At 37.0% G+C, this 25,239-nt stretch overlaps 1 protein-coding gene across 8 annotated transcripts in view; it reads right to left on the reverse strand.

Moving 5' to 3' along the window:
• Positions 1–25,239, reverse strand: part of PPP6R2 (protein phosphatase 6 regulatory subunit 2) — a 128,976-nt gene that overhangs the window by 63,395 nt on the left and 40,342 nt on the right. For 6 of the 8 annotated variants that reach the window (XM_063115785.1, XM_063115786.1, XM_063115791.1 and 3 more), the window contains exon 2: positions 11,951–12,080. The gene's annotated coding sequence lies outside the window, so the exon portion shown is untranslated. The remainder of the gene's footprint in view (positions 1–11,950; positions 12,081–25,239) is intronic. The other 2 variants (XM_063115783.1, XM_063115784.1) reach the window with 1 other exon arrangement.

Genomic DNA, 25,239 nt, shown 5'->3' on the forward strand with positions numbered 1-25,239 from the left:
GAAATCAGAAAATGCTACAAACCAGGAGATGTTTTTCCTCCCTGAGATAGCCAGTGGTTAAACATTTACCAACATACCACTGGACAGGCTGAATACTTGAACTCCATTTGACCAGAAAATATATGCCAGTGTGAGCCCATGGGGAGAACAGGTGAATAAAAATCCAAAATCAGAAGTGAAAAGAGGAAATAACCACAAACAGAAAGGTAGATCAAAATAATTATAAAAGAATAATTCTCATCCTCAGATGAGTGGATAAGGAAAATGTGGTATATCTACACAATGGAATACTACTCTGCTATACAAAATAATGAAATACTGCCATTTACAGCAAGATGAATGGACTTAGAGAAAATTATATTAAATGAAATAAGCCAGACACAGAAAGAGGCATACTGCATGTTCTCACTGATTTGTGGGAGCTAATAAAAATAAATAAATAAATACACAAACAAATAAACGGGTGGTGGGGGAAGAAGACACAACAATCACAACACTTGAACTTGTTAATGTCTTAACAAGTGAAGAGATATGATGTTGATGGTGGGGAGGGGGAGAGGGAAGGAGGAAAAGGAGGAACTGGTAAAGGGACACAAAAATCAACTACATTGTATATTGATAAATTTTTTAAAAAATAATTAATTTAAAAAAAAGAAGAATTACACAAGTCTATGCTAATGCACTCAAAGAAAGCCTGAACCATCTTAGATCGCTGAAAACGTACACACACAATCCTCATGCAGACTGTGGATCTAGCCTCTCCAGAGAATGGCCCGGCTCCCACAGGCTGCAATGCTCTGAGGGACCCACCTGGATCATCAGTGTATGTGCCTGTCCCCAGAATAGACTGTGAGCTCCTTTAGGACGGGGCCGGTGTCTCCCAGTGCTTCATTTCCCTGGATCATAACTCCAGGCCGGGCATGCAGCTGGCATCCTCTATAGGTTTACTCAATCAATGAATAAATTAACTTTAATTCTTAAAGGCTGCCTCTTCCCAAGCCGGTAGTGGGGTACAGTGAAAGAGCATGGCAGGAAGCCAGGCAGACAGGAACGTAGTACCTGGATCCACACCTATGTGATTCCAGGCAGGTGTGACTCCAGGCAGGTGTGGCAGAAATTCCACTTGTCCCAATTTCCATTCCGCCTTTCTTCAACAGCAATAGAGTTAGCTGGTGCATGGCCACCCTCCTTAAGCCTAACTTTTCCAGCCTTCCTTGCAGCCAGCTGTAGTCACGTGACTAAACTCTGGTCAGTGGGATGGGAGTGGAAATGGCACTGGAACCTCAAGGTGTTACTGGGTGTGAGCTCCTGTGGTTCTCCTGGCTCTTCTGCCTGCTCGGAGATTAAGAACCAGAGCAGCCCTCCTAGATATGTGAGTGGAAGCCACAGGTTGAGGAAAGCCGCCCACCAGACTGGACCATCAAGCGAGAGAGAGACGTGCTCCGCCCTGCTCAAGCCATTGTCCCATGTCATCTCTTGGTTGCAGCAGCTCAGCCTGCACCATAATATAATTTGAGCAACCTTCTCACCTTCCCAGGCTTTGGCTTTTTCATCTATCAAATGATAATATTTTCTCCAAAAGGTTATAGGCGTTACATAATGTGCCTGGCACATAACAAGTGCCAAACAAACAGAACTTGAATTTACGGAATGAATGAAAATTCATTCATTGCTGTCACTGACAGGCACTGTAAGCTCCATGGTGCCCCCTCCCTCTCCGTTTTAGATTAGTTTTAATACTCACACTCTCATGTTCCAGTGGCAGAACAACAGCCCCGGGTAGCTGCTTGTCTTAAGCATGGCAAGGAAGCAGGAGGCTTAGAAGGCTGTGTCTTATTTACTCTCCTTCATGACGAGGGGCCCAAGGAACCCAGTGAGAAGGAAGACAGGAAACAGACATGCCTGGGGTCCTGGGCTTGATGCTGCCTGGAGCTCCTTCCTCACCACCACTTACCAAAAGAGAAGCAGTCTTTCTCCACCATGGTTAGATGCTGTTTGTTGGTTCAATGTGTTTGTTGATGGTATGTGTTTGTTGTTGGTCTGGAGTTGTATATTTGGGGAAATGTGGGCAACTTAAAAACCAGAACAACAACAACAAAAAAATCTAAACTACAAAACACGGTCAATCCTTTCCCCAAACAGCAGTGATGAAAGAGCATGCTATTAATAATGAGACCAGAACCACAGGCAAAAACCAGGCCACCTGGGCAAACCAGGGCTGGTGGGCACCCTCCCAACACCAAAAACACCAGCATTTCAGGCTTCCAAAACATCCTGAGAAGATCTTTGACACATGGAATGAGTTGGAATTCTTCAACGGTGTTCTGAGTATTCACAGATTCTTTCATTTTCCTACAATTTTAAATAAGCTTGCCAATTCCCCCAACCCACTCCCACAACCTCTTGGGTTTATTTGGATTACACTGAATTTCTAGATCAGTTTAGGGAGAACTGGAATATTTACAAAATTGAGTTTTCCGATCCCAAACCAGGATATATCTGTCCATTTATTCAAATCTTCTTTAACCTCTCTCAGAATTGTACAGTGCTCACCATAGAGGGTTTGCATATCTTGTATTAGATTTACTCCTAGGTACTTTTTATTTATAATTCTACTATATGTATTACTTTTTAACTTCAATGTGTTTGTTGATGGTATATGGTAATTTATTTTTGTAAATTGATTTTGTATCCAGAAATCCGCTAAAGGATTACTGATTTGAATAAGTAATGTATAGATTATTTTGAATTCTCAACATATGTAATTATATCATCAATGAATAATAACAGTTTGTTTCTTCCACTCAGATTCTTTTATCTTTTTCCCCTTTTTTGATTTATTGGGTTGGCTAAAACCTCCATCATAATCCTCAGTGGAAGTGATAAAAGCAAGCACCCAGTCCTCCCACTTTCACAGGGAAAGTTTTCAACACAGCATCATTAAGTTAATGGTTGCTTTAAAAAGCTTCTGCAACCTTTCTTTACAAGAATAAAGGAAATCCCACTATTTTCTCTTCACTACTTTGGAAGCTGTATAATACTTCTATTCTTATAATAGTTCCCTAGAATCTGTAAATTGCACACTTATTAAAGTCTGTAGTAATCCCAACCCCAGCTGTTAAAGAGACTGGAATGTTTTGCTTCCATTCACCCTCCTTCCTGACTTACACTTCATTGTTTTCATAACTACATAATTCTTTCTTAATTTTACCCCCATAGACATTAGCATATTGCTAAACAGCTAGTGCTCATTTATATTTGCTCACATATTGGTTTTTCATTCTTTCTTGAATCTCATTTCTTCCACTTGGGATCACTGTTTTCTGCTGAAAACCCATTCTTTAGAATTATGTTTAGAAAAGTATTGTGTCTTAGTCCATTCCTGCTGCTGTAACAAAATACCTTAGACTGGGTAATTTATAAACAACAGAAATTTACTGCTCACAGTTCTGGAGGCTGGGAAGTCTATGATCAAGGCACCAGCGGATTTGGTGTCTGGTGAGGGCCTGTTCTTCACAGACAACATCTCTGTGTCCTCACGTGGTGGAAGAGCAAAAGGGCAAAAAGGACTAACAGACTCCTTCACCCATTTATAAGGGCACTAATCCCACTCATGAGGGCTCCACCCTCATGAATTTTAGAGGAACACAAACATTCAGCCATAGCAGACTGCTAGTGACAAACTCTGTTTTTGTTTTCCTAAAAACGTCGTTATTTCATCCTCATTTTTTTTTTTTTTTTAAAGATGACCGGTAAGGGGATCTTAACTCTTGACTTGGTGGTGTTAGCACCACGCTCTCCCAAGTGAGCCACGGGCCGGACCTTCATCCTCATTCTTGAAAAACAATTTTGCCTGATATAAAGCTAGAAGTTAGCAATTGTTTACTTTCATAACAATAAAGATATTATCCCACTGGCTTCTGGCTTCCATTGCTGCACTTAAGAATCCAGCCAACAGGACTGGCCCCATGGCTCACTCGGGAGAGTGTGGTGCTGACAACACCAAGGCCACGAGTTCAGATCCCTATACAGGGATGGCCGGTTAGTTCAATGGCTGAGCATGGTGCTGACAACACCAAGTCAAGGGTTAAGATCCCCTTACCGGTCATCTTTTTAAAAAAAAAAAAAGAATCCAGCCGTCAATCTGTCTATTGCTCAGATGATATTAATCTGTCTTATTCCTCTGGTTTAAGATCACTCTTTGCCTTTGGTGCTTTGAAGTTTTACTCTTTTGACTAGCTATAAATTTTCTTTTTATTTATCCTGCTTATAATTCATCTGTCTTTTTGAATCTGTAGACTTATTTTTTTCGTCAATTCTAGAAAACCTTTAGCCTTTATCTTCTCTAGTAATAAGTTTGTCCCATTCTCTCTTTTCTCCTAATAGAACACCAATTAAATGTATGTTAGACATTCTCCCTCTATGCTTCATGCTGCTTAACCTCTATTCTATATTTTCCATCATTTTCTCTGTGCTCCATTCTGGGTAATTCCTTCTGACTCGTTTTCTGGCTCATTTATATTATTGCTTCACTGTATATAATTTGTTACTAAACCCATATGCTGAATTCTTAATATTGTACTCTTTATTTCTAGAAGTTCTACTTGGTTCTTTTTCAAATATTCTAGATCATCTTTTACAGTTTCCAACATATATTTTTATTTCATTAAATATTTATTTTATTTCCTTAAAAATAAACAGCACACTTGTTTTATAGTCTGTTTCTGATAATTCCAATATCTGAAGATTTTGAGGGTCTGTTTCTACTGGTTTTAACTCATGGTGCCTTGCTTGTTTCCTTACATACTTAGTCATTTTTGTCTGTGCACTACTAATCACTGTCCTTAAAAAAAATCTGTAGAGGACTAGCTGGTTAGCTCAGTTGGTTACAGTGTCATGCTGATAACACCAAGTTCCAGGGTTCAATCCCCTTTAGGCTTTCCACCTTGAGAGGGCCAGTAGATCTTAACTACTCTTCTTCTCACCCTATAAGTCCTCTAAAATCAAAGCCCTACTTTCTCCAGATCAGCAAATACCATCAGGGCAAAGACAGATTCCATCTTATGGGGCTTAAATTACCTTTCACATTTCCTACTTTCCGTTTGATTTTGTTCTAGAAGTTCCTTGCTACATTGATGGTTCTTTAATTCTTTTTTTTTAATCCAACAATTTTAGTTGTTTTCCATGGGGTGGGAGGTGCATGAGTAGAAAGTAGTCTAAATAACTTAGCCTAACATTATCAAAAACATAACATCTTGCCATTTTTCTTCCAAAATTTACCTGATATAGAATTTCAATTCAATTCTATATTGAAATTTATAGTCTCTCATCACTTTGAGGAATTATTCTACTCTCTATTGGCTTCCATTCATGCTGACGAGACATCTGTTGTCAACCTCGCTAATACTCTTTTTTAGGTAATCTTTTACCTCTAGCTTAATATCCTCTTTGTCTTTGATGTTATAGAATTTCAATGTGTGGGTATGGATGGGTTTTTTGTTTATACTGCTTGCAACATATTGTGCTTCTTAAATATGTTTTTTATTAGTTTCTAAAAAGTTCAAAGCTACAGCCAAGAATACTCTACCCTGCAAGGCTATCCTTCCGAAATGAAGGGCAAATAGTATATTTCTCAGACAAACAAAAACTGCAGGAGTTCACTACCACACGACCACCCTTACAAGAAATCCTCAAGGGAGTACTGGGTTTGGTTCCTGAAAAATAACTACCACTGCCATAAAAACCCAAGAAAAATCAAAACCCACTAGTATAATAAAAATGGCATTCATGAAGAGAAAACAAGGTAACAAAAACACTATCTACAACCTAAGGAACCAACAAACAAAGAAACCAAACAGTAAATCAGAAAGCAAGGAACAAAAGACACCTAAGTCAACCAAACAACCAATAAAATGCTAGGAATAAATCAACACCTTTCAATAACAACTCTTAATGTAAAAGGCTTAAATTCCCCAATCAAAAGACACAGACTGGCTGACTGGATCAAAAAGGAGGACCCAACTATATGCTGCCTACAAGAGACCCACCTCACCCATAAAGATTCACACAGACTAAGAGTGAAAGGATGGAAAAAGATTTACCATGCAAACAGAAAAGAAAAACGAGCTGGAGTAGCTATTCTTATATCTGACAAAGTAGACTTTAAACTAAAAACCATAAAAAGACACAATGAGGGACACTACATAATGATAAAAGGACTGATCCATCAAGAAGACATAACAATCATAAATATGTATGCACCCAATGTTGGAGCAGCCAGATTTATAAAACAAACTCTATTAGACCTAAAGAAGGAAATAGACACTAATACCATAATAGCAGGGGACCTGAACACCCCACTGTCAATATTAGACAGATCATCTAGGCAAAGAATCAGTAGAGAAACACAAGATCTAAACAATACTCTAGACCAATTGGAATTGGCAGATATCTACAGAACATTCCATCCAATAACCTCAGAATATTCATTCTTCTCATCAGCACATGGATCATTCTCCAGGATAGATCACATATTAGGTCACAAATCAAGTCTCAATAAATTCAAAAAGATTGGAATTATCCCATGTATCTTCTCAGATCACAATGGATTAAAACTAGAAATTAATAACAAACGAAACTCTGGAAACTATACAAACACATGGAAATTAAACAGCATTCTACTTAATGACATATGGGTCCAAGACGAAATCAAGCAGGAAATCAAAAAATTTATCGAGGGCTGAGCCCGTGGCGCACTCGGTAGCGTGCTGCGCTAGCAGCGCGGCGACGCTCCCGCTGCCGCGGGTTCGGATCCTATATAAGAATGACCGGTGCACTCCCTGGCTGAGCGCCGGTCACGAAAAAAAAAAAAAAAAAAAAAAAAAAGAAGCATAAAAATCTTTGAAAAAAAAAAAAAAAAAATTTATCGAAACTAATGAAAATAATGATACATCATACCAAAACCTGTGGGATACTGCAAAAGCAGTATTAAGGGGGAAATTTATTGCATTAAATGCTCACCTCAGAAGAATGGAAAGATGGCAAGTGAACAACCTAACACTTCACCTTAAAGAACTAGAAAAACAAGAACAATCCAAACCTAAAGTTAGCAGACAGAAAGAAATCATTAAGATCAGAGCAGAACTGAATGAAATTGAAACCAAAAAAGACAATTCAAAAGATCAATGAATCAAAAAGTTGGTTTTTTGAAAAGATAAATAAAATTGCAAACCATTAGCATGGCTAACAAAAAAAAAGAAGAGAGAAGATTCAAATAACAAAAATTAGAAATGAAAAAGGTGATATTACAACTGATTCATCTGAAATACAAGGAATCATTCGAGACTACTATAAACAACTATACGCCAACAAATTTGAAAATCTGAAGGAAATGGATAAATTTCTGGACACACACAAGCTCCCAAAACTGAACCATGAAGAAGTAGAAAATTTGAACAGACCAATAACAATAAAGGAGATTGAAGCTGTTATCAGAAGGCTCCCAACAAAGAAAAGCCCAGGACCAGATGGATTCACAGCAGAATTTTACCAAACATTCAAAGAGGAATTGACACCGATTCTTTACAAACTATTCCAAAAGATTGAAACAGACACAAATCTCCCAAACTCATTCTATGAAGCAAACATCATCCTGATACCAAAATCAGGTAAAGATATAACCAAAAAAGAAAACTACAGGCCGATATCCTTGATGAATATAGATGCAAAAATCCTCAATAAAATACTAGCAAACAGAATACAGCAACACATACGAAAAATTATTCACCACGATCAAGTGGGATTCATCCCAGGGATGCAAGGTTGGTTCAACATACGCAAATCAATAAATGTGATACATCATATTAATAAAGTCAAACACAAGGACCATATGATCATCTCTATAGATGCTGAAAAAGCATTTGATAAAGTTCAGCACTCATTCATGACAAAGACCCTCTATAAGTTAGGTATAGAGGGAAAGTATCTCAACATAATTAAAGCCATATATGATAAACCCACTGCCAATATCATCCTGAATGGGGAAAAGCTGAAAGCTTTTCCTTTAAGAATAGGAACTAGACAAGGATGCCCACTCTCACCACTCCTATTCAACATAGTGTTGGAAGTACTAGCCAGAGCAATCAGAGAAGAGAAGGAAATAAAGGGCATCCAGATTGGAAAAGATGAAGTCAAACTGTCCCTGTTTGCAGATGACATGATCCTATATATCGAACAGCCTAAAGCCTCTACAAAAAAACTCTTGGAGGTGATAAATGATTTCAGCACAGTAGCAGGATACAAAATCAACACACAAAAATCAGTAGCATTTCTTTTCTCCAATAGTGAACATGCAGAAAGAGAAATCAAGAAAGCCTGCCCATTTACAATAGCCACCAAAAAATAAAATACTTAGGAATTGAGTTAACCAAGGAGGTGAAAAATCTCTATAATGAGAACTACAAACCACTGCTGAGAGAAATTAGAGAGGATACAAGAAGATGGAAAGATATCCCATGCTCTTGGATTGGAAGAATCAACATAGTGAAAATGTCCATACTACCCAAAGTGATATACAAATTCAATGCAATCCCCATCAAAATTCCAATGACATTTTTCTCAGAAATGGAAAGAACTATCCAGACATTTATATGGAATAATAAAAGACCACACATAGCCAAAACAAAGCTGAGCAAAAAAAAAAAAAGCTGGAGGCATAACACTACCTGACTTTAAGCTATACTACAAAGCTATAATAACCAAAACAGTATAGTACTGGCATAAAAACAGACACACTGATCAATGGAATAGAATAGAGAATCCAGAAATCAACCCACACACTTACTGCCATCTGATCTTTGACAAAGGCACCAAGGCTATTCACTGGGGAAGGGACTGCCTCTTTAGCAAATGGGGCTGGGATAACTGGATATCCATATGCAGGAGAATGAAACTAGATCCATACTTCTCACCATGTACTAAAATCAACTCAAAATGGATTAAGGATTTAAATATACACCCTGAAACAATAAAACTTCTTAAACAAAACATAGGAGAAACACTTCAGGAAATAGGACTGGACACAGACTTCATGAATACGACCCCAAAAGCACGGGCAACCAAAGGAAAAATAAACAAATGGGATTATATCAAACTAAAAAGCTTCTGCACAGCAAAAGAAACAATTAACAGAGTTAAAAGACAACCAACAGTGTGGGAGAAAATATTTGCAAAATATACATCCGACAAAGGATTAATATCCAGAATATACAAAGAACTCAAACAACTTTACAAGAAAAAAACAAGCAACCCAATTAAAAAATGGAAAAAAGAGCTAAGTAGGCATTTCTCTAAGGAAGATATACAAATGGCCAACAGACATATGAAAAAATGCTCAACATCACTCAGCATCCGGGAAATGCAAATCAAAACTACACTGAGATACCATCTCACCTCAGTTAGGATGGCTAAAATCCAAAAGACTCTGAACGATAAATGCTGGCGAGGTTGCGGAGAAAAAGGAACTCTCGTACATTGTTGGTGGGACTGCAAAATGGTGCAGCCTCTATGGAAAATGGTATGGAGGTTCCTCAAACAATTGCAGATAGATCTACCATACGACCCAGTTATCCCACTGCTGGGAATATACCCAGAGGAATGGAAATCATCAAGTCGAAGGTATACCTGCTCCCCAATGTTCATCGCAGCACTCTTTAGAATAGCCAAGAGTTGGAACCAGCCCAAATGTCCATCATCAGATGAGTGGATATGGAAAATGTGGTACATCTACACAATGGAGTACTACTCAGCTATAAAAACGAATGAAATACTGCCATTTGCAACAACATGGGGGACCTTGAGAGAATTATATTAAGTGAAACAAGTCAGGCACAGAAAGAGAAATACCACATGTTCTCACTAATTGGTGGGAGCTAAAAATTAATATATAAATTCACACGCACACACACACAAAAAACGGGGGGGGGGGAAGAAGAAGATATAACAACCACAATTACTTGAAGTTGATACGACAAGCAAACAGAAAGGACATTGTTGGGGGGGAGGGGGGAAGGAGGGAGGTTTTGGTGATGGGGAACAATAAACAGCCACAATGTATATCGACAAAATAAAATCTAAAAAAAAAATAATAAATAAATAAATAATTAAAATAAAAATAAAAAGTTCAAAGCTATTAATACTTTGAATAATGCCCCTCTTCCATTTTCCCTATTTTTTCATTCTGAAACTCTAACTACACATTTACCATACCTTTTTATTCTAACCTCCACTTTCTCTTAATCTCATTTTCCATCTCCATCTCTCAGTACTGCACTCTGGATAATTTCTTCACATATATGTTCTAACTAATTCCATCTTCATCCACGTTTAATCTGCTTTATCCACAAACTGAGTTTTTAATTTCAGTATTTTCTTTCATTTCTAAAGACTTTACTTGGATTTATTTATTTTTTTTGTATATATACACCTAATCTATTAAATTTATATAGCAAAGCTAAATCATCGAAGTGACATCTTCAGCACCTTCCTGTGGCACTCCAGAGACAGTGTATAAAAATATAATTGGTTCACTCAAATGTATAACACAGATATTTCCAATCTTCTACAAAGGATTGCTTTAGCATTGACTGAAATTCTGGACTGCTTTAAGTAACTGATGAAACGCTTCCCTTAAAGCAAAAAAAACAAAAACTATATTTTCCAAACCTTCATCTCAGAACTTCTAAATCCAGGACTTGTTTGTTTTGTTTTTTAACCTTCACCTTACTTTCTGTCCTCTACTTTCTTTTCTATTCTTTAGTATCTGTAAATCACTTTCTTCTATCTTCTGTTTTGAAATTTTAGGCTGCTGGATTAAATTTTGATAAACTGCCCTTCAGCTATACCATTTTTTTCTTGCATCAACTGATATACATTTTGAAAACCTTAGGAACATATTCTTTCCACAGGTGACCCATTTCTACCAGTCTCTTTTATTTTTCAGCCCAGAGCATCCTTTCTCTCTTCCTTTTGGCCTGGCCTTAGTAGGCCTGGCCTTAGTAGGCTCCTTCATCAGGACAGAAGGACACAGGAGTGGCTATGATCTAGTTTACTTGGATCATTTTAATACTTTGCTTTTTGTTTCTAATTTTTATTTTATCTTGTACTCCTTCAAATATTTCATATATAATTACTATATACTGCATCTGATTATTCAATATCTGCAGGCCTTGGGACATTTAATTATGCTGACTCTTCCTCATAATGGTTTGTGTGTGTGTGTATGTTCTGACTGTAAACTCAAATTTGCTTAAATTTAATCTATAGAAATCTTGAGGAACTACATTGAGCATGCTTTCCTCTGAAGAAGATTTATGTTTTCTTCAGCAAGGGGCAAAAGAGAGATAAAACGCTCACTCTTCTTTTTTCTTTTCTTTTTCTATTGTGCCCTTTGGAGAGTAATCTTAATTTTTAATATACTGAAGTGCCCACAAGAGACTATATTTATTATAATTTACCCAACACCTAATTGTATTGTAATAGGAGAGACTTTCAAGAGCATCTAACACTGCTGGAAGAAGTCCTTCCCTCCCTTTTTCATCTTCTTCATGAAGTGTGTGCCCTGAACAGCAGCCATGACAGTGTTCATGCCCTATCTCACGCGTTCCCTATAAATGAGATAGAACATATACCTCTGTATACATGCATGAGTGCCCACATTTTATACGGATTACACTTCAGCTTGGAGAGACCAAGTAACTTGTCCGCAGATACACAGAACATCTCAAAACCAGACACAGGAAGATCAAAAGACAACCAAAAGACAACAGACCATAGGCACACCTTCAAAACTAAATTTTTTGCTATCACCCATCTTTGAACTTCCACCTATACAGTATATTTGGGTAAATTATACAATAAGGTAGATTCAACTTAAAAAGGAAAATGATCTTACCTTCTGTGGAAACTTCTTATTTAAATCTTGTGTTCAGGCAAAATAGAAAAACATTTGGTGTTTTTTATTGGAGAATGTGCAACTTTAAGAAAAAATTTTTCATTCAGTTGAAGATTTATAATCTCTTTACCTGAAAAGTAAGAGGAAAAAACTTATTTTAAGTTCTTCCTTTGTAAAGTTAATTTACCAAAATGGCAGGCAAAAAGAAGAGGAAAACAAAAATCGGTATATTTACTTAATATTCACATTATCAGAAAACAGGGCTGGCCAGTTAGCTCACTTGGTTAGAGCACAGTGCTGATAACACAAAGCTTAAGGGTTTGGACCCTGAACCAGCCAGCGGCAGGGGGGAAAAATCATAAAATTTCATGATTAAGGAACTAAAAACTCCCTTGTCTTTGCTTGTTCTAGGAAGATTGATAACAATGATATAAACCCATTCCGCATCTGGTTAATTGGCTCAGTGGTTAGAACGTCACTCTAAAGAGCCCAAGGACACAAGAAGGATTTCTGTGAAGTTTCCAGTCTCATAACTAGGCTATCACCATCAAGAAACACATACCCCTTGATCACAAGACGACCAGACAACTCAATGGTGACCCATCACAGCTTCTAGAGGAAAAGGACTCAAAATTGTGGTCTCTGGATACCATTTTCAAATAAAGCAACCAACATTCCTCGGACAAATGACTAACTCCAAAGACTAGGACAAAAACATGTACAGTGGAGTCTGGGACTGTTCAGTTTGTATCCGCATGAGTCAGGATTTTGCTTTTTGAAAATTATCCTTTAGCAGTGAAGACGAATGAATGAGTATAAGAGACTCAGGAGACACAGTCATCGGGCATAACATGCACAGCTTGTTTGGGCCCCATTAGAACAAACCAACTGGAAAATGACATTTTTGAAGTTATTGGGGAAATTTGATAGCTGATTAGATAAATGATAGTAGATGATATTAAGGAAATACTGTGAATTCCCTTAGTTGTAATAATGATATGGTAGTAATATTTTAAAAAATAAAACTTCCCTTATCTGTTAGAGAAAAGTAAAGTATTTGTGAGTAAAATGACGTTATTTCTGGGATTTGCTTTTAAAATACTCCACCAGAAAACAGGAACCAAAGAAATGTAAAAGTGAGAAGGACGTATTTAAATAAGAAGGTTGATGAAGTATTGATCGCTGTTGAAACTGGGTCATGAGTACATGGGTGTTCATTATAATGTTTTCTCTACCTCTGTGTATTTTTAAATTTCACATAAAAATTAAACAAAAATAGATACTCAAAGTTGTGCCAGTAACCTTGGAATAAGTCAGTGTTATCATCTTCTAAAATAGGTCATTCTTTTTATACCTAATACTTCATAATTAAAATATTAAGCTAAGTAATCACAATTGGATTTCCAGCACTATAAAGTATAAAGTATAAACACAGATTTAAAACAAGAAAATGTTTCCATAATATTGACCTTACGCCTTTTTATAACGTATATATTCTTAACAAATTCTACTTAGTGTGAACTGGAGGAAGTACGTGCCCTAACAGCCTGGCTCAGGAGAGACGTGCAGCCCTGGGAAGGAGCAACACCCTCCCCTCTCCGGGCACACACCCGGAGCATCCACACCCCTCCACTGCCCACAGCACCCTTGGCAACGTCCCCCTCTCCTACATCCTCCCACTGCAGGGCACAAGCCTTCTGTTGCCTCTGTTATCCAGCCCAGACTCTGTCATCACTAACGGGGGGCCTATGGTCCCTTTCTTTTCATCATGCCCTCAGGTTCTCATTCTATAGCCCTGGATTTTTCTAGGGAAACTTTCTCCCAAGCCCTATTCCCACCTCCTTCCCTAAACAAGCCAATTGCTTTGATGTCCACTCAGGAAAAAGCCACCTCTGCTCTCCCACCCAGGCATCCCAACCAGAAAGGGGTTGGCATTCTCCTAGATCCCCATGGGTGTTTCTAGACCACCAATGCCTTCATTCAAAAACCTGTTGTAGAGAATTTTGCTTCTGGCCAAGATTTGCCAGATTTACCAGATTAACCAGGGACCAGATTTACCTTCCCACCTGCAACAACTACAAAAAAAAAAAAAAAAAAGAAAGAAAGAAAGAAAAAATAAGGATAAAATATGTAAAGCAATGGTTTTCAAGACGTTGGACATCAGGCAATGAAGAACAGTGATCCTTGGAAGAAGACTCATAAGAGGAATCCTTTAATTGCCCAGCTTTCTGCCTGAAGTCATTCCATGCCATGGCCCAGGGAAGAACCAGGTGGAGTCCACAGTCTCCTGAGCTGAAAAAGCAGAGCTGAGTGTACAGGGTGGCCAATTTAGCTAGAGTTCATAGATGGTATCGGAGAAGGCAGGGCTGCACAGAGAATGCTGAACGTCGGCAGAGGCTACCTACCCCTCCAGTCTCCAGCTGAGTACTGATCAGAGCATGTGAGGAAGATTTCCAAGCCAGGGAAAGCATCACTCAGAAAGACTGGAGGGAACAATCCTCAAAGCTCACACAGGGCCAAGGACTGTTCCTCTTCCTGCCAGGCCGAGTGGAAAACCTCATAATTCATAGGGCATTGGACAGAGTATAGTGCTCAGAAGACTTTTGCCTTGGTGGTGAGGAAAAATTAACCCTAGACTAAACATTATTTTGGTTACACCTAACAAAGCTTAAAAGCAAGACCCACCCAAATCAAACTGTTCCCAAGTAATTGAACTTCATCACAGAACAAAGGTCAAGACTATTTATAGGAATACAAAAATACTCAGCATCCAACAAGATAAAATTCACAATATCTGTGCATCCAATTAAAAATTACCATGCAAAGGAACTGGAAAATACAAACTATAATGAGAAAAACCAAAAGCAACCCAGAGATAACACAGACGAATTAGTAGACAAGGAGATTTAAACAGCTGTTATAAATGTATTCTGTATGTTCAAAAGCCTAGAGGAAAGATTAGACATACTAAGAAGAGACATGGAAGATATACAAAGACCCAAATATAATCATTAAAATACTCTTAATCCAGAAGAAGGCAGAAAAAAAGGAAAAGGGATAAAAGGCAAAGTCTTCCCCCGTAAGCCTCCACATAAGGACACATTGAGTGGGACCACTGCACCACATAATTTTACCACTCTTTCCCCAACCCCACCCGATTCTCTAACCACACCAAAACTCACTCCTACCTAAACATGTCCAATGTCTCTCACAGCTAACATCTTTGCACATAAAGGTCCCTCTGCCTGGAATGCCCCTCTTCTCACTATTTGCCGAAATTCAACCGTAACAATCTTTGTCCATCTGCCTGAGTCCTTCTTCCTCAGTGCTCTCACAAGGTTCTGCTTATACCTCTTCTAGAGACTTACCATGTTATAATAATCTAGTTTAAAATATTTTTATTTTTAATTACAAAATTTTAAAAATATATAAAAACGTCCAGAGAAGAATATAACAAACATCCATGTATTGAGATTTAATAAATACTAACATTTCTTCATATATGCCTCCTACTTAAAAAAATAAAATGTTTCTCACACCTTGAAGAACTCAGCAACTCATTCAATCCCCTTCCTCCTCAGAGATCATCACTAATTTGCAGTACCCATAATTTCATTTTTACTACATTGTTTTAAAAATATAGTCAAATACATTTATGATACAGAAATGAGCTTCCCAATTTTTTAAGGCTCAACCTTATAATTTTTGAAAATTAGCTACAGTGATACAGATAGCTTAATTCTTTCATTCTAAATGCAGTAGACACTATTTCTTCACATAAAATGGTATTTTTTATCCATTTCCCTATTGAGGTACTTTTAGGTTGTTTCTGATTTATCACTATCACAAACAAGGTTGCCTGGACATTCTGAATACGTCTCCTTTTGCACAGTGTTTCTCAGCTTTTATTTGCCTGGACGTAGAATTGCTGAATCACGTGATAGATACTTTCAACTTTAGTAGACACACTCAATTATTCTCCAAAGTGCTTTACTAAATCAATTTACACTCCCACTCACTTGTAAAGTATTCCTGTTCCCCCAAATTACCTACCCTCCGCATTGTTACACTTTTCTATTTTTTGTTATTTTGATGAGTCTGAAGTGGAATTCTCATTGTAATTTGCATTTCCATTATAGTTAGTGAGGCTAAATCTCTTTCCATAGGTTAACTGCCATTCAGGTTTCTTCTTTTGTTAATTATCTGTTCATACCTTTGCCCATTTTTCTACTAGGCATACTCTTACTGCTTAAGAGCTCTTTATGTGGCCTAGTTATTTTAAGAAAATAATCAAGTGATTCATTTTCAGAAATGACTTCTCTGAGGGTGTTTTAACTGATTCAGGCCCAGCCCACTCCCGGAGGGTCTCTGAACAGACAGAGCTCTCTTGAGATGGTAATGAGTTACTAGCCCCCATTGTTTTCTTCATTCCCTGGTGTTTCTCCTTTCACAGGGCTTTAGCGGGCCTTTTTCATGGGCTTGTTCTAAGCCCTCAAAGAAATTCCTTGTAAGGGTGTAATAAATCTTAGGTGTCATCTGGGAAGATTATGCACCCTGTAGTACTCTCAGCCGATGAGGAACAGAGGGGAGGGACTTGCACACTAGGGAATAAATAGCTCGATGCAACCATTTCATGTGTGCCTGCCCTTCAGACACCAGAACCTTGCAAGGCCGTAATCAAAGTCTCACTTGACTGTACCTCATGTCTCCATGCCCATCCTTTGGTATTGGACATGTGAGGGCATTTCTCACAATTATGTGCACAGTAATTATCTTCACCCAATTTGTGGCTTATCTTGTAATTCCATCTATAGCATTTTTTGATATACAGAAGTTTTTAATTTTAATGTATTAAAATTATCATTTCTTTTTCCGTTATACTTTGTCTTACTTTTATAATATCTTTCCCCCTATTTTCAGGTGATAAAGATATTCTGTATTTCTAAGATGTTTAAATTTTTATTTTCATATTTACATCTTAAATTCATTTGAAATTTTAGTAAATGGGATGAGGTAAAAATCTGATTTCCCCCCCACAAGGATGGTCAATTTCCCAGCCTATCTACTAAATAGCACTTTCTTTCCTTGTTGATGTACACTGACACTTCTATCATACACCAAGTTCCCATTTATACAAGGTCTTTTTCTAGGTTATCTATTCAACTAGCCTTACAATAAGTTTTGAAAATCTCTTATAGCAACCCTCCTTCCCTATTCTTTTTCACATTCTCTTGGTTTTTCTTCACCCTTTACTCTTACAAGTGAATTTTAGGATCACCCCACAAATTCCATGAAAGAACCTATTAGGATTATGATTGAAATTCCAGTGAATTTAGAGATCAAATGTGGAGAAACTAATATTGTTAAAATACTAAATTTTCCCAGCCATTTAACACAATGTATTTTGCCATTTATTCAAGTTTTACTTTATATCTTTTGTAACTTTCTCCATAAAGGTCTTGCACATTATTTTTGTTAAACACTTTCCTAAATTCCTTACAATTTTGGACCTTTTTAAAATCGCATTTGTATAATTCATCAACTTTGCCAAATTCTCACTAGTATAAAGTCTCCTGAATGTTCTATGTAGAAATCTGAAAAAATTAGAATTTTGTACAATTCTTGCTTCTTTTTTCTTCTAACTAGGCTACTAGGACCTCCACTGTAAAACTGAATAGAGATAGTAAGAGTAGGCACCTACTCTTGTTTTTGACTTTAAAGGATACGCACTTGAGATTTCACCACTAAGCACATATCATCATATTAAGGAAACTGTACTACTTACTCGTTTTCTAAGAATTTTATAAAATTTACCAAATGCCTTTTCTTCATCTATTTATATAATGGGTTTTTTTCCACCTCCTTTAGCCTGTTAATGTAGTGAATAAAATTAACAGGTTTGCTAATGCTAAGCCATCCTTACACTCCTTAAAGAAATCCACTTGGTCAAGATGTAGTTGGTTGGTTGGCTGGTTGGTTTTCTTGTATTTAGGTTGTAGATTTATTTTATTTAACCTCCTCAGAATTTGTTTGGTTCTTGGATCTCATCAACTTTATAAAATTTTGTAATTTTCAACTATTATTTCTTTGAGTATTACATTTCCCCCATTCTTCCCCCACCCACCCCCACACCCCAGCTTTATGGAACACCAGCATGTATATCAGATCTTTTCATTCTACACCTTCTTTCACATTTCCTTGCCTTTAGTTCTTGTGCTGTGTTCTGGGTAATAAACACAAGAGCTAAAATAAACACTTATGGAATACTGAGTGGATGCCAGTGTCATTGTAAGCACTTTATACATATTAACTGACAGAATCCTCAAAACAACCTTGTAAAAGTAAGCACTGTTACTAGAACTCCTTTAGAGATGAGAAAACTGAGGCCCAGAAAAATTAAATAACTTGTTCAAGGTCACATAGCTACCAACACGGCTAGAATCTAAACCCTTGAAATCTCAGACTAGTCAGAAGAAAGTATTCAAGTCCTGAAAGGTAGGCCCCTAAATAGTTCAGGTTTCTGTTTCAAATCTTGTTTTCTAACAAAAGTAATGTAATTATCAGTTTGCTTTAACTTAACAATATAAAAGCAATTGTTTCAAAATAACAACTACCACTAATACACCTGGTTAATCTTGCCAGAAAAAATAAAAGACTACGGAATATATTTTAAGATTAATTTCTCTTCTTCTGACCTTAAAATACATACCACCAGGGATATACAGTGAAAATAAAGTTTAAAGTCACTTGAAATAATTCTTTCCCTGGTGTGATTATGGTACCTACTTGATATGATTAGGTTCATCTGTTTGTGTTTATATTCAATGTGGGGGCGGGGGATTGCCTTTTTTCATTTTTAATTTAATTATTTTTTACTTATGTAAAAATATTTACATGGTTCCAAAGTCAAAACTACATAACAGGTGCCTCAGCTCCACAGACCCACTCAAAGGATAGTTGTGGGACTGAAAACAGAACAAAAATACTAGATATCCTGCAGTTCTGGGAGAAGTGGGAGTTCTAGAATGGAAAAACCTAACTGAGCACCCTCAGGAATCCAGCTGAGACCCAGAAAGGCCATGCCTTAAGAGTAAAAATCACAACCTAGAGTAAAGGCCACACCCTACAACTAAGCTCAAAACCAAAATCGACCCACCCTAGCAAAGAATAAAACCAAGCCTAAAAGACCAAAAAGATCTTTCAATAATTTAACTATCTGCCAGAACAAACTCAAGACCATAATAAAGATACCACCACACATTAAAAAATTACTAGACATATAAAGAAGCAAAAAATGTGATGATAATTTTTTTAAATTAAAAAGCAGCTCCCCAAAGAAACAGACCCCAAGATGTCTCAAATGATGGAATTACTAAAAATGGATTTTAAAGCAGCTATATATAATAAATATGTTAAAGGACTTAAAGGAAAAGATGGTTATAATGAGTGAAAACATAGACATCTCAGCAGAGAAACAAAGTACAGAAGGAAAAAATGGCTAGTCTACAACTGAAAAGTATAAATATCTGAAGTACTTCAAAAAGTTCATGGAGAGTAGAATTAAAAGATAATACAAATCTTTCTATGAACTTTTTGAAGAACTCTCACACATACTAGATGGACTTAATCAGAAGTTGGAAACTGTAAAAGTTAAAAGTTAAAGTGTTAGTGAACTTAAAAGACAGATCAACAGAAACTACTCAACCTGAAGCAGAAAAAACATGAACATAAACAGAGCCTCAGTGATCTGCACAATATTAAGTGGTTTGCCATTCCTATATAACTGAAAACCCAGAAGGATATGAGAGAATTGGGCATAAAAATACATGAAGAAATTACAGCCAAAAAATTTCCAAATTTTGTGAAAGAATGTCATAAAAAAGTACCTCACAGAAAACTCACCCTTAACCCTTGTCACTTGATCCTGTCCTCTTCCTTTCAATATAGGCAACTATTATTTATTAATTTTATGGTTTATTGCTTCATTGTGTCTTTTTAAAGATAAAAAGAAATACACTTTTTTCATATTCTTTTCAAACCTTGTTGCACAAAAGATAACATACTACAAACACTATTCTGTATCTTGTTTTTTTCAGAGATCCTCCTTATTCCTTTCTTTAAGTAAACATTTTTCCCAACTTTAAATATACTATAGAAAAGTATACAAAACATAAGTGAACATCTCACTGAATTCCCATAAAATAAACCCATTCATGCGACTACCATCCAGTGCAAGAAACAGAATATTACCAGCACCCAGAAGTACCTCTCATGTTCCCCAAAGGTGGTAAACCACGTTTTGGTGACCTGTATCACCAAAGATACACTTCCCTTATTGTATCTATATAGTACTCAACTGTGTGGATTTACTATAGTTTATTCAACCACTTCCATAACGATAACATATGGGTTGTTTATAGTTTTTTTGCTATTAAAAATAATCCTGCAATGAATAGCCTTTTGCATAAGTTGCTTCCTACTTTTGCAAGCATATTTTTAAGGCAGATTCCTAGGTATGAGATTGCTGAATCAATGACAAAAGCATATGTAAATTTGCAAAATACAGGCAAGTTCTTCTCCATAGGAGCTGCACCATTTTGTACGCCTACTGGCAAGAAGATAGTCAGTTTCAATAGTTTTAATTAGTATTCCTTTCACTATAAGAAATTTAAGCATCTTTTCAATTATATAGGGCCATTTCTATTTCTTCATAAACTATTCCCTATCTTCTGCCCATTTTTTCTATCAGGTTATTTTGCCTTTTTCTTCTCAGTTTTTAGAAGTTTTTATATATTACAGATAAAAGCCCTTTACTATGACATAAGTTCAACATATTTTTTTCAGTTTTTCATTTGTCTTTTCACTTCACTTATAGTAATTTTTGCAATGCAGTGTTGTTGTTGTTGATGTAATCAATTTTATTAATCTTCTTTTGCTCCTTCTGGATTCTGAGTCATAGTTAGAAAAGGTTTCCCCACTCTCAGGTTATAAAAAATGTACCCTTGTTTTTGTTTAGTACTCGTATAACTTAACTTTTTTACACGTGATCTCTGATTTATTTGGAATGTATCCTGACATGTAGTGTGATCTCTTACCCCAGAGCTCTCTAGCTGTCCAAACACCATTTACTAAAAAGGTAACTATTGCGAAATTCTATCTTTATCATATGCTAAATTTTCATATGTACTTAGGTATTGTTCTGGCTTTTCTAATCTGTTCTATCAATATGTCTAGACAAGTGCTAATATCGCAATATTTTGATGATGAAGCCTCTATGTATACTTCAGTATCTGGTAGAACTAGCCACTGCCCTCTCCCCACCAGGACTTCCAAGGGGAAATTTATTCTTAATTATTCTTCCAAATGAACACTGTGATAAACTCCAGGAAAAACAAACAAACAAACAACAAAAAAAACTGATGGTATTTTTCTTATGATCATGTTACATTTGTAAGTTAACTTTAGGAGAATTAACACTTTATAAAATTGTCTTTTTAACCTAAGAACATGGTAGGTCTATTCATTTGTTAAAATCTGATTTGGGGTCTTTCAAGAGTGTTTTATAGTGTTACTCATATAAGTTTATATAAATTTCTTATTAGGTATATCAGAACACTTATAGGGTCTGGGATACACCAAAAACAAAACAAAGGGGGAAAAGCCAATAGAATTTGAAAGGTCCTTTCTTCTAAGCTCCCTAAATTTTCCATCCAAACATGAATGAAGAGATTTCAAGAAAACCACATAAGAGTTAAAATAAGAAAGAATGATATAAAATGCCCATCCTAAGGTCTGTGATAAACAGAAAAGGGCCATGACCTATGATACCTGTTCTCCAGGACAGACATACATCATGTTTCCAGAAACATTCTCCCAGGCGCTCCCGCTGAGCACCACTAGTACCCGAATGTCTCCTTAAACGTTCCTATTCTGTTTCATCATCTGTCTGTAGGGTAACACGCCAAAGGGAAGTGACTCCCGATTGTGGGTCAAGACGGCAGAGCAGTCGGTTCCCGGTGTCGCTCTCTCCCACAGAGCCACCAATTAGCAGCTTTGAGGAGCAGCGACAGAGGACCCGAAGTCCGTCCTGGAACCGACAGGAGCCGCCCGCCGCGTGACCCCAGTTCAGGTTGCCCCCATTTCGCAGGGAGGCTTTAGAGCTTCTGGGCTCACATGCCCCGAGCCTGCTGGCCAGAGAAGGCAGGCGGGGCCAGGGCAGGACTTCCAGCGCAGGCCGTCTGTCTCGGTAAGCGATCTGACAGGCAGGGCTCTGAAGTCCCGAGCCAGACGAGCTGGTGACGGCTGACGGGGAGGGAATTTCCGCCCAGGCCAGACAAGCTGGAGAACGCAGGCAGGGCGGGACTTCCGGCGCAGGCCGTCTGTCTCCTTGAGCGACTTGAGAGGCTCTGGACTCCCAGCCACCCAACCAGTGGGTGAAGGCAGTTGGGGCGGGACTTCCGGTCCAGGCTAGTTCCTGCTGTCCAGCAGCAGCAGACCCTTCCGGATCCAGGCCACACATCAGGGTGAAACGAGTGAACTGTGATACCCTCGGCCACAATGACTAAACACCAAAGGAAAGAAACCAGAAATATGAAAAATCAAGAAAGTACATCGCCACCAAAGGAAATTACTAACTTACAAGTGCTAGATCCTATAGAACAGGAAGTCTTTGAAATGACAGACAAGAAATTTAGAGTAACTATTCTAAGGAAACTAAATGAGATACAAGAAAACTCAGTGCAACAAAACAATGAAATGAGAAAAAACATACAGGATCTGAAAGAAGAAATGTACAAAGAAATCAATGCCTTGAAAAAAAATGTAGCTGAGCTTGTGGAGCTGAAGGATTCATTCAATGAACTAAAAAATACAACAGAGAGTTGAACCAGCAAACTTGAAGCAGGAGAATTTCTGACCTCTAAGACAGGCTGTTCCAGAAGGGGAGGACAAAGGAAATGGCATTGAAAACATACTCAATGAGATAATAGCAGAAAACTTCCCAGGTATAGGGAAAATCACAGATCCCCAGATTCAGGAAGCCCAAAGGTCACCAAACACATTCAACCCAAAAAGGTCCTCTCCAAGACATGTGATAATCAAACTGACAAGAATCAAAGACAAAGAGAGAATCTTAAAAGCTGCAAGAGAGAAGCAGCAAGTCACTTACAAGGGAGCCCCAATCAGAATAACATCAGACTTTTCATCAGAAACTCTAAAAGCCAGAAAAGAATGGGATGATATATTCAAAACACTAAAGGACAAAAATTGCCAGCCAAGGATACTTTACCCAGCAAGGCTATCCTACAAAATGAAGGACAAATAGTATATTTCTCAGACTAACAAAAACTGTGGGAGTTCACTACCACATGACCAGCCCTACAAGAAATTCTCAAGGAAGTACTGGGTTTGATACCACAAAAACAATCATCACTACCACGAATACACAAGAAAGAATAATACCTACAAGCAAAACAAAAATACTAACAAAAAAGAGAAAAAATAGTTTATCTATCATCCCAAGAAACCAACAAATACAGAAGACAAACAGAAAATTTGAAAGAAAGGAACAAAAGATACTTAAGACATCTAAACAAAAATCAGTATAATGCTAGGAATAAATCAACACCTTTCAATAATAACTCTGAATGTAAAGGGACTAAATTCCCCACTCAAAAGACAGAGACTGATTGACTGGATTAAAAAGATGGACCCAACAATATGCTATCTCCAAGAGATTCACTTAAGCTGTAAAGACACACATAGACTAAGAGTGAAAAGATGGAAAAAGATATATCATGCAAAGAAAAATGAAAAATGAGCTGGAGTAGCTATTCTTATATCAGATAAAATAGACTTTAAAGAAAAAAACCATTAAAAGAGATAAAGATGGCCAATATATAATGATAAAAGGATTTATCCATCAAGAAGACATAACAATCATAAATATAAACACACCTAATGTCAGAGCAGCCAGATTTACAAAGCAAACACTATTAGATCTAAAAAAAGAAATAGACACTAACACCATAATAGTAGGGACCTGAACACCCCACTCTCATCACTGGACAGATCATCTAGGCAAAAAATCAACAAAGAAATGCAAGATCTAAACAAAACTTTAGAACAATTGGATTTGGCAGCTATCTACAGAACATTCCACCCAACAACCTCAGAATATTCATTCTTCTCATCAGCACATGGAACATTTACCAGGATAGACCACATGTTAGGTCACAAAGCAAGTCTTAACAAGTTCAAAAAAATTGGAATTATTCCATGTATTTTTTCTGATCACAATGGATTAAAATTAGAAATCAATAATAAATGAAACTCTGAAAACTATACAGACTTATGGAAATTAAACAACATTCTACTTAACGACATGAGGGTCCAAGAAGAAATTAAACAGGAAATCAAAAAATTTCTTGAAACTAATGAAAATAATGACACATCATACCAAAACTTGTGGGATACTGCAAAAGCAGTTTTAAGGGACAAATTTATTGCATTAAATGCTTACTTCAGAAGAATGGAAAGATGGCAAATAAATAACCTAACACTTCACCTTAAAAATCTAGAAAAACAAGAACAATCCAAACCCAAAGTTAGCAGATGGAAAGAAATAATTAAGATCAGAGCAAAACTAAATGAAATAGAAACACAAAAAACAATGTAAAAGATCAATGAAACAAAAAGTTGGTTCTTTGAAAAGATTAATAAAATCGACAAACCTTTAGTAATATTAACTAAGAAGAGAGAAGACCCAAATAACAAAAATTAGAAACGAAAAAGGTGATATTACAACTGACACCTCAGAAATATAAGGAATCATTAGAGACTACTATAAACATCCATATGCCAACAAATTTGAAAATCTGTAGGAAATGGATAAATTTCTGGATGCGTACAAATTACCAAAACTGGGCCAAGAAGATATAGAAAATCTGAACAGATCAATAACAATAGAAGAGACTGAAGCTGTTATCAAAAGGCTCCCAACAAAGAAAAGTCCAGGACCAGACAGGTTCACTGCAGAGTTCTACCAAATCTTTAAAGAGGAACTGATACCAATTCCCTACAAACTGTTCCAAAAGATTGAAACAGAGAACATTCTCCCAAACTCATTCTATGAGGCAAATATCACCCTGATACCAAAACCAGACAAAGATGCATCAAAAATAGAAAACTACAGGCCAATATCCTTGATGAATATAGATGCAAAAATCCTCAATAAAATACTAGCTAACAGAATACAGCAACACATACAGAAAATTACACACCACGATCAA

This window comes from Cynocephalus volans, chromosome 12 (genome assembly GCF_027409185.1).
Source record: "Cynocephalus volans isolate mCynVol1 chromosome 12, mCynVol1.pri, whole genome shotgun sequence".
In the NCBI taxonomy this organism is placed as follows: Eukaryota; Metazoa; Chordata; class Mammalia; order Dermoptera; family Cynocephalidae; genus Cynocephalus; species Cynocephalus volans.